We start from the raw sequence: 13,101 nt of genomic DNA, 5'->3' as shown, positions 1-13,101 counted from the left end.
CAATGCGTCTGAATAGCTGTTCTAACATACGCCCAACTATAAACCCACAATAATTACGAATACAATTAATTCTTTACAACTTCGTGAGCTATTCTATATTTCCTGTACAGTTTAGGCTTTATGTTCGAAAACCGGATAGGGTGTAAAATTCCCCTAGGAAAATATTACCCTCTGCCGGCTACTAGTTACTTTGAAGACAAAACTAAATATCACATTAAAAGATTTATATCATTACATATTATCTCTAAGTAGATCCACTCACGAGGGAAGGGCGCGATTTCACTCAGAGATAATTGCACCAAATTTGGTGTAGGAATACATAATGGGAATAGAAAAGAACATGTGGAAGCATTCGTTTCGCAGGCGTTCGGAATCAAAAATAATGGGCCCTACAGTTCAGAAGAAGTATGGCCTCTCAATCAGATATTGATGGGGCGAAGTCTTTGCTCGCTTTTGCGACCAATGTAGAAGAAGTTAAATAAAGTAGATTGAAAACAGAAAAAAATGAGCTGAACAGAAAATGCACCAATGATCGCCCTCAGCTCCACCAGGCGAATGCCGAGATACTAAATCATCAACTGCCCTTGCCATTACCCACTTTATCTCTATAAAGAGGAATTCAAATAAATGTTTAAAAAAGCAGTCTCATCTAATCTGTTTCAGACTGAACGTGTGTTGTTTTTCTAAAAACACATTTATTGTTTGAATACAGGTCCTGGTACTATGTGTGTCTGGTACATTTTTTAATGCTTCTGTTAACGACTGTTTCATTACGTCAAACAAACAGTATATAATTCACTGTACGATATATTAAGGTTAACTACGGTATTTTCTAATCTTGTTGAGACCAATTTGGAAGATAACTTTACGAACATAGCATGTGTGTAGACAGTGAAGATGTTCTGTCTAATGAGTGCTAGGCAACAGAAGTGAAACTCTCATGTTCACTTTGTGTTTACACTATTAAAGAGCAAAATTTGTGAATCATGCGTGAGTTATATTGGAGTCTTGAACGCAGTTGTTACGAGGCTGTGTCTGTCCAATGCATTTTGCTGCTTTCTAGTGGTGAGTAGACCAAATTCAAATATTTCCTTTATCCTTAACACAGTTGTGTTCATGAACAGTCTTGTATGTATTAAAACGGTGATTTTTATTATGGCCGTCCATAGTCGTTCTCATTTTAAACATCACTACTCCCAAAATATATATTTAAATTCGCCTCACGAACACACGATATTTTAATTTTGGTGAGCGCCACGTCATAGGTATCAAACCCCGTACAAATGAAATCAGTTTAATATTGGTGGACTCAAACATTTAACACTTGCGTACTGACAACATTTTACAGTGTGAAAAAATACAGCAATTTCATTTCGATTCCTTCCCTGGAAAACTTCTGGCGATGCCCATGATTAATTTTTGCAGATATATTCTTTATTTTTTAATATAATTTCATTAAGCTAATTAGCGATAGCCTACATACCCAATTGATAACGGGAAGGGCAGGGCAGTTGATAGATTTAGTATCCTGGCATTCGTCTGGTGAGGCTGAAGGCGGACATTAGTGCATTTTCTGTTCAGCTCATCTTTTCTGTTTTCATTCTACTTTATTTAACCTCTTCTGCATTGGCAGCAGCAGCGAGCAAAGGCTTCGTCCCATCAATATCTGATTGACAGGCCATACTTCTTCAGAATTGTAGGGTCCATTATTTCTGATTCCGAACGTCTGCGAAACGAATACTTCCACATGCTCTTTTCTATTACCATTACCTACTCCTACCCAAGTTTGGTGCAATTATCTCTGAGCGACATCACACCCTTCCCTCATCAGTTCAGTCAGCATTGCCTTATATCCGAAAATTCGATACATAATAATAAAATTTTCTTAGAAAAATATCGTATTGCTCCCCCTGTTGATTTCTGCTTATTTCAAATGCAGAGGCAAATATTACAATATAAATTGATATCGTTGCATGTTATCTCTCCGAATTCAATCACTTCGAGCTAGATCGCTTTATATCTGAAAGTTTGATATGAGGTAAAATTTTCTAGAAAAATATTACTCCTTCTGTCGGTTTCTGGTTACTTCAAAGGCAAAGGCAAATGCTACATTATGAGTGATATCGTTGCACGTTATCTCTTAGGAAACGCACTTTCTGCGGCCAGATTGGTTTTATATTCGAATGTTTGATGGTGGATAAAATTTTCCTACTTATTATTCCCCCTGTCGGTTCCTGGTAACTTCAAAGACGATGTCAGGTGTTACATCATAAATTGATATCATTCCATGTTATCTCCTAGGACGCGCACTGACTTTGAGCAAAATGACTTTATATTAGAAAATTTGAAGGGGATAAAATTTTCCTGGGGAATATTTACTCTATGACTTTGAAAGATGCACTCACTTTTATAACAAGTAAACCTTATTTCTCAACAATACGGTCCAGGAGCTGCGTATATTTTGAGATAGAGGAAGCTAGAACAAAATACAGGCAATCTGCCGGGCAAACAACAAAAGGTTGGGGAGCAGAAGGGCCCTAAATTTGCGATCGGAAAAACGAAATAGAGGCAGAAAAGAGAAGGGAACAAGTCTCATATGCTCAAGGCAGGAAAGGAGAGGATATGTGCTATGCACACATGTATGTCAGTGCATATATACAGTTGCACATCCATTTCACTCCTTTTCTGATCATCTCTTTGCTGACTTCTCCCATGCTCTCCGCGCCCTTCCGCCAGGTGACTTCTTTTCTCTCCTCACTCCGTCGCTCACTTATTTGCAAAGGAATTTCTTTATGTATCAACCCTAGAACGCTATTCCTTCATCGGTTCGAATGTTATCTCTACTCTCCACCACCTCCTGACATCAACATAGGTCCAAGGCACGAACAGTGCGTCTACCAGTCAGTTGACCTAAACGTCACAGGGTGAACATCGTTGTTTGTCTTTCCGCGCTTTCATGTGATTTTGATAGAAACAAAGTGTACCAGTTCGGAAGAAAGATGGGCTGTAAATATACATGCACCATGCATGTTTCGCTTTAAATTTGTTGTAAACTGCGTGAGGTAAAATGTACAAAAAGATATTCCCCGGCAGTGTACTAATAAGTTTATATATAATCCAATTTTGTGCTTGCTACAATCATGAAAATATAAATATGTTATGAGTAAAATATATGCTTGGCTGATTATACTGCAACAGTTTGTAGGTATGGTAGTCGGTACAATGTACAGTCAGCGACTGTAAAAAGTGGAGGTTGGGTACATAAGAAATGATAGCTTTTTCCAGTAGCAGAATAGTTTCACTGTATGCCTGATAGTTGGACAACCAACATGACAGCAAATACATGCCCGAAAACATAACATGCCAGGATATTCCTCCATTTGGAGGAAAAAAGTATTACTATCTGAGAGCATCACTTAGAGAAACAACCACGAGATAAATCTGCAGAAATTCCATTCGCGTTAAGTTCAAAGAGATAGGAATTAATGCAAAGGAAACGAAAAGAATAATACGCATCATGCAGAGACCGAAAAAGTATGTAAAGCTAAACAAAATGAGAAAAGAAGAAAAGAGGGAAAGGAAAGAGCAAAAGACATGGGAATAAATTAAATTTTAACACTTAAGGATAAACAGTCTCCGTCTTTCCCCCTGCCCCCTGTATTGTCTTGGTTTTTCTTCCTTCATAGGATAAATCTCTTTCAGTATCAAACGCGAACATCATTTATAATTTTTAATTCCTTGAAAAAAAATGTAACTCAGTCTAGGCTCAGACTCGAACACAGAATCCTTAGAACAACAGTCACACACGGTACCCACTTATCTACACAGGCTCTATCAACTCCGTTTATAAATAACCCATTACGCGCGCTGTTATCAAATGTGTTAAATCAGCCATTGTCGGTGAGTTACTCCAGTTACACTTGAAGTTGGAATTTTATTTACGGTCTTTAGCCATCTACGGCAACAGGTCCTATGTTTTCATTAAAAGCATTTGTTCTGTAGATTAAAATCAAGAATAAATTAATCTATTATGAATTAATCTCTTGGGTGCACCAACACACACACACATACATTGTATATATATATATATATATATATATATATATATATATATATATATATATATATATATATAATGTTATTGATTAAGGATTAAATGAGTTATTTCGTAAATTTACGAAACGGGTCTTGAAGGAGATCGTCGCAACAGTAATGACACCTCGTAGCATTGTTACGTAACACACGCAATATAAATAAAGCTTCAAAACCGGAAGTTACAAGTTCTGCCGTGCCTAAGTCGGGAGGATGTCTGCTTCTTGAGTGGAGCAACGCGGGTTCAAATCTCGGCTGGTGCACTTTCAATTTTCTTTCTCTCAAAATACATTCCTGTATGTTTGTATTTGTCACTAATATTTGCTTTATTGCATTTTTGTAAATTAACTTAAATTATTGGAGGTTAAGTAAAGTCAGGAAGGTTAAGATAAATATATGACTACTTTATACGTGTGTGAACTCCAGAGATGGAGTGAGTCAGTGAGTCAATTTGTCAAGATTTGTAAGTGGGTCGTGGGTCAATAGGATGTGATTCACTGCAACTCACTGTGATTCACTCTAAGCCAAAAACCCATTCTGACCCACGCTCACCCACTGATCCACTCTGACTCACCAACCCATTCTGCTCAGTGCATTGAAGATAGCTTCTTCTGAGCACTGGTGAATTTCTCTACCTTTTACTTTCAAGGCCTCCCTTTTTGTTGTTTTTTCATTTGTTTCTATTTAAGAAAGAACTTCAGGCACTCTTGCAGAACTTCAGGCAATTGACCATATTTGGATTTGTAATAATAGCAATAGGACTTACTTCTTGACTTTTCAAACACATCCTGTGAGCTTTTAGAGGAGCTAACTATTGGAAAAAATTGTGAATCACCTGTAATGTATGAATTATTATATAAAAAATTAAATATAACTATGTGTGTGTGATCATCATGATCATATTGCAAAGTCAACTGAAATGACATTTGGCGTATACATAGTTTGGCCCTGATCTCAATATCATTTTTTAAAACTCTTTTACTGGGGGGGGGGAGAGGCATTTTCTATATATAGGGTTGATTTCTAAAAATAATCGAAAACGATCGATATTAGTTCAGAAACAAATTAAAAAGCAATTATTGAGAAATAAAAACTACAGTTTTACGCATTTTACATCTACTGGTTTTTATTATAACAACTGCTGAAACTTGTGTTTATATATGGAGCGTTCACAGCATAAGGGTATCATGTCATAAAGTTGTGAGGAAAATGGACATAAAATTTGTACTGTAAGCTTAATTACGTGAGAATTTTAAATTTGTACGGGATGCTTAATTATATGGCCAATTTTAGACTTCTCTTTACTTTGGTCTACTTTACCTTGATTTGAGACTTTCAAATTTCATCCTATTTTCCACTGAAAATGTCTGTAAGTCAACAAAGAAATAATTATATATGATAATTAAATTTAAATTCATCGCAATTTGGCCCATGACAAACACTTTATCATTGTATATCGTAAAGATCAAATCCACCGGTATTGTAACAGAGCGGTGCTTGAGAGTTGAACCGTAGAAATTCAAACTCCGATTATTGATAATTTCACAACCTTGTTTTATTACAATTGTAAATTTTATTTTGTTTTGAAGAGAGTGTGGATCATGGGTCAGAGTTTATGACGATGGGTTTTGGTGGGTCGGAGTTGGTCACAAAGGTTCAGAGTGGGTCATAGTGGGTGGTGGGTCGCAGTGGATCACATACTGTTGAACCACTGACCCACTCCAACTCTGATTAACGCTTCGACATTTGAGGCTAACAAGTTCTGCCAGGGGACCTTTTTTCTTTCAAAATGTATTTTATATGCTCATATTTATTATTATTAATTACTTTCTTGCATTTTTTCCTACATTAGCCTATCTTAGATTAGTGACCGCGGTTTAGGATAGATTATATAAAGTCAAATACGGTTATGTATGTTTACACTTTCGTTTTTCTTTCAAAATACATTCCTATCTGTTCACGTAGTCCAAAAATAGGCATACACTTTTGTATTGATCAACTATAACATTCTAGTTTATGAGTTTATTTGCTTCGGCTCTTCTAAGCATAAGAAGTAAGTAAAAACATATTAAGAACAAATAATAAAGAAACTAAGTCTACCTGATGGATAAAAATAAGAAATTTTATAAAATGGAATGAGCTGATCAGTACGGTACTGTATACTTATTTTTGGGCCACCTTGTATATTACTAATAATTTATTTCTTGCATTTATTAATAACAAGCTGAAATACACACTTTTCGCATGGGTCAGATAAAATATCTATGTAAACAAACTGAACAACGAAACGAGAAGATATCGGTCATTTTCTACTACTTTTACATATCCCGGTAAATGCCCCCTGAGACCCCCTGGTTCGAAATTTAAAAGAACGCCTCTCGCCCGCAGGCGATTGGGCTGTATTTGGAAGTCAGCGCCTCTGGAAGAATCACCTTTCATCTCAGCTACCGTGAAAACTAAGGATTTACACTAATATTGACCAAGGGCTCCTCCGAGGCTAAGCGGTTAGCGTAAGCGCCTTTGGTGTGGGAGGCCCGGGTTCAATTCCCAGCGGGAGCTCATGTGATTCGGATTCCACGTTAATCAGTAGGTCCACGTCTCATATATCCTCGCTGCTGAAAAGGGACGTTAAACTCAAAATCAACTCAACTAATATTGGCCATTTTGAAATATTTTTATATATTTCGGTACCCCATCCCCGGGTGACACCGACCCGCATACAATGGTAGCCGATTTTCAAAGTCATTGCTAATATAAGTGTCACCATTGATCTCAGCGACCGCGATAACTATGAATTCAACACAAATATCGGTCATTTTCTAATATTTTTACATGTCCCGGTAAACGCTCCCTTCCCCTGAGAAACTGGTTCGAATTAAAAAAAAAAAAAAAAAACGCTTTGTCCTGGTCTGGAACCTGAATAAAGATATCGGTGACCAAAATTTAGTAACTTTCCGTCAACTCGTCTGATTCCCAGGCCGCACACAGGCAGACACACAAACAAACTCGTATTTCATACACACAACTGACAGAACAACCCAGAGCATTTTTTTTCCTTTTCTTTTTCTTACACAGCACAGCGTTCTTTGCCATAGAACGTTACTATGTTGCTTCCACCCAGTTAAGCCTTCAACTAAGTGCCTGAGGCGTTTGTCTTTTATACGTAAACACGTCTGTTGTATTTTCCTCTTCTATCGAAGTAATGGGTCAGCTATTTTGTTTATGTATTGACCTTGAAGAACCAACAAATTGATTTTCATGAAGTCAGAAGTCGCTTTGGTCCGTGAAGTTGATATACAGTAGAAATGACCTATGCATTACTCACCTGTTGTGAAATAGAAATATTATGTTGATTTTATTTGAACACCCACAAATCTGTTATAGCAAGAGGCCTTTCCACAACTACTTCCAATCTGGATTAAATTTCACGGCTGACTTTTTGAATTATACACAAGAGTATGATATGTTAGTGTTAATATTGATATGTTAGTGTTAATAATATTTATGGAACTAGTCAGGTTTTAAACTTCCAAACTATGCCGTGCATAATAGTCGGAAGTCTTATAGAGTGGTTTCATCTCTGTGTGTGACAGATACCCAAAGCAAAGAAAGTAAGTGATATCGAAAAGTGATTTTCTGCCATTGATTCTGCATCCAAAGAATAGGTTCCATCTCATCCGTTAACTCCATATTCAAGGCGGAAGTGGTTCAAATTACCTATTTCCAGTGTTGCCACTAGACGAGACAGAACTCTTTAGGATGAGACGCGAGACGAGACAGTCTACTTGTCTCGTCTCGTTTTCGAGATGGGACACGATAAGAGACGAGACGTATCATGAAATGTCTCGTCTCGTCTCGTGTCTCGAAATTGCAAACACAGTTTTTGAATTTAAAACACACACAGTAAACGTAACATTTTCGATGTTACTCGGATGACACATTAAGATGTTAGAACATTGAAACCGTTGCGTTTGCTCTGCGTTTTTTTTCTTTTTTTAAAATAAAGTTAAGTGTAATAGCCTTGTTAGCTTGTTTTTATTAAATTATTTCATGTTTAATTTTTCGGCTGTTTCTAGTATATACTACTTAATTTCCTACAGTAATTTGAGCCCGGCATTTATAATTGAAATTTAATTTTGGTTCCATTGCATTTTATTGTCAATAGTAAAGATGCCTTACAACACATTTAATTTTGACTGAGGAAATGAAATTTCTTCCCGTTTTTGTGAATTCAAACCCCTGCCCTGGATGACTTTTGTATGTGTCCTTAACCTTACTGTTTACAACGCATGTCCTGCACAGTAAAAAATAGCTGTGTTGATTCAACACCATGGGCGGAGCTATGGGGGACATTGTCCCCCAACTTTTTGACAAAAAATGAGTTATTCATATTAATTCCACACTCTAGGAAGTATTCCACAGGTCCGAGACCGAGCAAAAGGTCTGCCTCCCAGCAGACAATTCCTAACTCCGCCTATGTTCAACACAATGCGATGACCCAGCATGACTACCACTTTTTGTTTTAAATCAACACAGCACACAGTGTTGATTTCGGTAGTGGGAGAAAAAGTTAGCTGCAGGGAGATTTGAACATGGATTACCCAGTTAGAAGTCGAGCAGCTTACCTACTTGGCTAACTCATCAGACAGAAAAAAAGAACACTTGAAACAGTGTAGAGATAAAAAAAATGTTGCTGAACAATAAACACAAAATTACTCTCACGACTTATACCATTATTTGATTACTTTTTCAATGGTCAACTAAGAAGCACATTTCCCTATCTCTTTCAGTACTCTTTCTGTAGTTTTATTTTTTAAACCCACTACACGACCTGGCGACGCGACGGCCAAAACATTTTCTTTCATCACGCTTTTGTTATTGTCTCTGGAGCCAATCATAGCATCGCTATTACTAGGTCGAATCATAATAGTAAATACGGTCGTAATTAAAAAATGCCAAGTTCAATTTTGTTCTACACTTTCCGTCAAAAACATTCTTAAAGGGCTATTTGGGAACGATTAGTGAAAGTTAGGAAAATCACGCCGTCATTTTAAACCTGTCTTAAGATCGTATTTACTATTATAATTGTCGTGTGCTATTAATAACTCTAGTATCGCAGTAGACATGCCTATCTGACTTGACTCGCGGTTTTAGAGAGTAAGGTAGGTTGTACGGAATACTATTTTTTAAAAAAAGTCTTAGTGAGTCGGTATTGAAATCTTGAACACGTTCAGGAAGGCCTATTTCAATTCAGTTTGGGATTTTACTTCGTAGGAGCTTTTATTTTCAGTTGTTTGCCACTCTCTAAACGTGCCGCCTTACACGCTCCGCACAACAGTCAGTACTCTCTGGGGTCAGTGCAGAACTTTCCTTGTCGCGTTAACATTACTTGACATTCGTTTTCGACGTACCTATGAGCAATTTGTATTCGTGTATTCGTGCTGGTATAACAAATGTCAATGTTTCAGAATGTAAAAAAAAAAAAAGTTTAGGGTCGAGAAGCCTTACACCAGCGGCGCAAATCTGTCTTCACCATTGGGGGGGGGACGAGTAAGACCGTTCCCGTATTTTTTTAAGAGATGTTCAAAATATTTTTCAGTTGAAAAGCAGCACTGTGGAGGATCAAGGAGCATAATTGTCTTTAGGTGGGCAGATTTGAGGCTTATTCTGAAGGGAAGGAGATGAGACTCATATTACGGTAAATGAATTTGATTTCTGAGGTGAACCTGTTGTATATTATATGGTGATGTAACTGAAGTGGCAGTCGGACACAAATCATCACATTTCTTAAAAAAAATTCAAATCGTGTTACTGACCTTCGTTTACTCCACATACCGTATCATCTGACATATCATTGCAGGTTAAAAGTAGGATCAATCGGCAAGAAGAACTGCAAGTTGTGGTCTTAGTCTGTTTTTGAGAAAAATGAAATGAAATCTTTAAGTTTTACGTCCCACGTTTATGGCGGTTAGGCTAAAGGAGACGGTGATGATGGGTAATGAGTGAAATGTTAGAACGAAGTGGGAGGAAACGGGAGAACCCCGAGAAAACCCACGAGCACGGTGTTTGTACACCACAAAATCCACACGGCGCGAACTGGGATCGAACCAGAGACCCCGAGCACTAGAGGTGAACGCTCTACCACGGAGCCACCACACCCCCTTAGTCTGTTTCTGATGCTCTGGACTCTATCGCCTAGCACGCCCGTCTACACCATGACTCATACGTCTATCATTCAGTGCAGGCACGTATGCAGGTTTTCTTTTCAGAAGGGGACCAACATGAATCCTCGTAAGCACATAATTCTAATTTTCAAAATTATCTATAATAATAATAATAATAATAATAATAATAATAATAATAATAATAATAATAATAATAATAATAATAATAATGCAACAGTTCTGTATTTCTCTTAAACTTTTTCTTATTTTTCACTTATGAACCGATTTACTTCAAACAAACTGCATTGTAGTACAAACGAAATCAAAAAATATTTTTGAGACACATGTAAGGAAAACTGTTTGCTACGTATATCAAATGGCAAATGGCTATCATAACAAAAATAGCAAATGGCAATGAGTGTATCGTTCTAATACATTAATGTTATAAACAGACCGGAATCGAAATTGTAATCCCATTTAAAAGTGGAGTCGCGGTGGCTCAGTGGTAGAGCGTTCATCTCCGGTGCTTGGGGTCCCTGGTTCAATCCCAGCTCGCGCCGTGTGGACTTTGTGGTGAACAAACACCGTGCTTGTGGGTTTTCTCGGGGTTCTCCCACTTTCTTCATTCCACTATTTCACCCATCTCTCCTCATCACCGTCTTCTTTAACCTAATCGGCATAACCGTGGGACGTAAAACTTTGAGATTTCTTTTCCCATTTAAAAGTGTTCTTTAATTCCACCTAGTTACAATGGCATTACGGTATGTTCTTAGAATCATAACAACAATGTATTGTCCACAGTTTGGACACTGCCTCAAAGTAATCTGATATAAAAGAACCTCAAAAGGGAAAAAGGTTCAACAAGTGCTTGAGTTTTGGAAGGGGACAGCTTCCAGGACCTCACGCTCGATACGTCCCTGATTCAATGCATTATATTTATTTCTTACAAAACATGATTATTAGATGCGCAATATGTAAAATTATATCATAGTTTGACTTTTAATAGGTCTTTTCTTAACACATCCATAAATTCCGGCGTTCTGCCTGCCTCCGGCGAAACTCTACTGTATTTCCCAAGATAGCTTATACACAGGGGCTAAAAGTCTGCACGGATCGGAATTTTTAGCTCGGACAGGCCCGGTTCCTTGAATCTATCAGCATTAATGCATTAAGGGCGCAGTCAATGGATCCCAGGCTCCGAGACTCCAAACTCAGGGGGCCCCTTAAAATCCCTTTGTTTAATACTAAAATACAGCATTAAACTTATATTATAGACAGACCTATGCTAAATTTCTTTCGGCTCGTTACGCTCGCGGTATCGCTAGAATTAAGTCTATCCATCAGCAGTATTTAACTGTTAATAATGAATATAATTATTTAACTGTTAATAATTAATGTAACTAAACCAATTATTGTAAACTCGGAGCACATTAAAATATTACAGCATAGTTCTCGGTGGTTCGATAAGCCTATGAGGTAGTGGAAGGCAGCAAAGAAAATTTATGAGCTGAAACTATTCTTAACATAGGGCCCCCTTAAAATAGTCGGCTCCAGGTCCCCAAAAGCCTTAATCCGCCCCTGCCTATAAGCAATATTTCACAAAAAGCTGATATTTTTTTAACAAATGTGTTCGTCATCAAGTTTTCATAAAGTAGTCCCTTTCTCCTTTAAATAATTTCAGATTCCGCAGTGTTTCAGTAGTAGAGAGTTCACCCCTGGTGCATGGAGTCCTTGGTTCGATCCCTGCTCGCGTCAAGTGAACCTTGTGCTGGACAAACACCGTATGCGTGGGTTTTCTCGGGGTTCTCCCGTTTTTTTCCCACTTTCCTCATTCGACCATTTCACTTATTTCTCATCATCACTGTTTCTTTTAACCTAGCCGGCATCAACGTGGGACGTGAAAACTTAAAGATTTCATTTCAAATAATTTCAATCAAAAAACAGTTGCAGGACATATTAATTTCGAATAAAACAAACTACTATATAAAATTCTGAGTATATTATTTTTTAAATGAAATTCTCGCGGACCTTATTTCTGAGTCGAAGGATAAAAAGACTAAATTTACACTCTTATTATTATAGATCCCTTTCAATTGAAGCAGTTGAAGTAGTTCGGAAAAATTAAAAAGCCATATCCTATATTCCAGTGTGCCACAATCGGTATAACGCGGCACACTAGTGTGTCTAGCAAAGTGAACAGTGTGACGCAAACTTGTTCCTATTATTTGGAAGAATATTTGTCGAGTTTCTGTTATTTATTATTATTATTATTATTATTATTATTATTATTATTATTATTATTATTATATTATTATTATTATTATTATTATTATTATTATTATTATTATTATTATTATTATTATTATTATTATTATTGCTGCTGTTGTTATCAACTATCCTTCTATGGATCAACTGTCTGTATACAGTTAAGCAACCACAAGTATCATATTGAGGGAATGAGTATAATTGTTCACTTTAATAGTAACAGAAAAGTCTATTTGCTTGTATATTTTACCGGAAATAACTGCATCCATCTAGAAAGTTAGGACTAACAACAAAGGAATCCGATATTCTGACCAGACACCACCCCAAAGTCGTGAGTCCCACAAATTCTCTTCTACGCCTTGGCACAATAAGGGCTGTTGCGTTCAGGGAGAGAAGGAAACAACTTAATTCCATTGCAGTTATATGTGATCGTTTCGTTTTCTGTTTATATTATTATTATTATTATTATTATTATTATTATTATTATTATTATTATTATTATTATTATTATTATTATTTATACATTTTTCAACACGATTGCCATGTGTATGGTATTCCATACACACGGCTCTCCCACGCA

The 13,101-nt window shown here is 36.9% G+C and overlaps 1 protein-coding gene across 2 annotated transcripts in view; it reads right to left on the bottom strand.

Moving 5' to 3' along the window:
* The window catches only part of LOC145687771 (uncharacterized), a 340,643-nt gene that overhangs the window by 63,288 nt on the left and 264,254 nt on the right, over positions 1-13,101 (bottom strand). The window lies entirely within an intron of this gene.

Source organism: Thermobia domestica, chromosome 6 (genome assembly GCF_964235325.1).
Source record: "Thermobia domestica chromosome 6, izTheDome1.hap1.1, whole genome shotgun sequence".
In the NCBI taxonomy this organism is placed as follows: domain Eukaryota; kingdom Metazoa; phylum Arthropoda; class Insecta; order Zygentoma; family Lepismatidae; genus Thermobia; species Thermobia domestica.
This window is presented reverse-complemented; position numbering and strand designations above follow the sequence as displayed.